This window comes from Puma concolor, chromosome B3, assembly GCF_028749965.1.
Source record: "Puma concolor isolate L17-30 chromosome B3, mPumCon1.1.hap2, whole genome shotgun sequence".
NCBI classification, from domain to species: domain Eukaryota; kingdom Metazoa; phylum Chordata; class Mammalia; order Carnivora; family Felidae; genus Puma; species Puma concolor.
The window spans coordinates 93,170,986-93,173,095 of NC_141672.1; the positions used below are offsets into that span (position 1 = coordinate 93,170,986).

A 2,110-nucleotide genomic window follows, 5' to 3' on the forward strand; every position below is an offset into this window, starting at 1 on the left:
CACTGGACCCCTGAAGCTAAGATCTTTACTTGATGCCTAGAAGTGAGCCTGTGTGTATAGGGGCTCAGCTGCCCCTCTGAGCTAGGGGCCTGCCTTGCCCTACCTCTCCCACGTGGAGTGGAAACATAGAACCAGGCCTGGTTGACTAGAGTTGCCATCCAACCAAGAATCCTGGATCCCCAAAGAAGAATGAAAAGAGCCAGACATCATGTTTTATCACAATAGAGAGGGTTCTGAGGATGGAACCAGGGTCTGTGTGAAGAATGTATCATACACATAACTCCATGCCTGAAGGGCACTTCTTCCAGCACCCACTCACAGGTTTTCGCCTGTGCCTTTAGCTACACATGGTTTCCCAGCTGCAGTGCATATACCTTTTTGGAGAGATGCCACACTCCCACCTGGGAGGGGAATACGAGTGGATGAGGACAAGTAGGCCGAGGACATGGTTCCCTGGCAACAGGGCCAGCCCAACAGGAGGGGCAGGCTCCAGGGACGGGTCAGCTTTGGGGTATGTTTAAGAGGGAATCAGAAATGCTTCTATTGATCCTATCCAGGTTTCTAAAGTTATGTTTCTCTTCAGTTAAACTGGTGGATGCCCAAGTTAACATTTTAATGGCATGGCTTTCTATATTCACCAAGATCATCCAGAAACTCTGTAGAATTAGTTCATCAAGTCAAAGCAACTTTTTACATTTACACTGTTTGGGACTGTATAATATGCAAGAACATATAAAATCCAAACTTTAACTTCAAGGAAACTTTGTAACAGGAGAACCCACATATCAAGTCTTAAAGAGCTGAATATACGTTTTAAATGACAATGGAAGGCAGCAATAGAAAAGCGATATCACAGCAGCAAATGATTGTCAATGGATAGTAGAGACACTTACTGAAGGACTCATATAGGGGAAGTATATTTCTTGGAAGGCTTTACAAAGGAGGCAGGATCTGAGGTGGGCTTAGGATGGGTAAGACCTGCCTGGCTACAAAGAATGCAAGAGAAGGAGCAGTCCAGAAGAAAGCTAAAGCATAGAGCAGAAAGCAGAAGGCCTGCTCAGGGAATAGTGAGTTGACCTCTCTGGCTTAAGTCAGATATTCAGGTGGGGCTATGTGAGCTTATTGCAATGGCTCCAGTCTCAGGGTAAAGGCAAAGAATGACACATATTTGATAGCCAGAAGGAGGGTAAGCATGGGAACGAGAGTGGGGGTGATCAGGACCATCAGGGAGAAGCAGGCACTGGGTCCTCAAGGGATGGGACACCAACCGTGTCAGTGAGCCCATAAATTTACCCAGTTTTGTAGCTATGCTGCAGACCAGTGCTAGGGATGAGAAACCAGTAACACATTCATTCCAGAACCAGTTTATTGGCATGTAGGAAGGAATTACTTCTGACTGCCCTGGGAGCTTAACTGGTGCTTAGTGAAGGCTAAATGTTGCCTTTAATAATATTACAAACACGAAAACCATCCTGATTGATAATAACATCATATGTGCATGTAAGTATTGCATGTATGTCTATGCTATCTTAACTTTCCATACGTATGTGCGTGTATAATATTGAACTCCAGCAGCAGCTTAACACCATTGTTTCTTGGCTAAGCACCCTCATACCTTTTTGTCAGAAGCCATCTCAAGCATCTTTAAATGCATGAATCCACAGAATCTTACAAAAGACAAACCATTCCCACCCACTCACCCACCCCCACCCCGTTAAGAATGTGGTATGCTCACTTCGCTTCCTTACCAACAGTGGAAAGAATCTCAAGCTGAATCATGTCCCATCTTCCATTTTCTGGCCCACAGTGATTTATTTGGATATTCAAGGATATCTAGTTTTTCCTGATCTCTGCCTCTGATGTGTATGATTTATACTATAGGGATCGTGCCATCTGCGGTATCAGCATCTCTTAGAGGTTGTTGGAAATGCAGGATCTCAGGCTTCACCTCAGACTAACTGAATCATAATCTGCCACTTGACAAGACCTGGGAGATTTGTGTGCCTGCTAATATTTGAGAAGCATTTTCTCTGGAAGACAAGAACTTTATTTTGTATTTCACTTATATTTGCATTTCCTTGTAATTAAATGGAACCATGGTGGCCATGAA

General features: G+C 44.1%; 1 long non-coding RNA gene across 1 annotated transcript; it reads left to right on the forward strand.

Moving 5' to 3' along the window:
• Positions 1 to 299: 299 nt before the first annotated feature.
• Positions 300 to 2,110, forward strand: LOC147580210 (uncharacterized). Its single transcript, XR_015251901.1, has 2 exons — positions 300 to 511; positions 1,882 to 2,110. It is a non-coding gene; the product is annotated as an uncharacterized LOC147580210 (long non-coding RNA).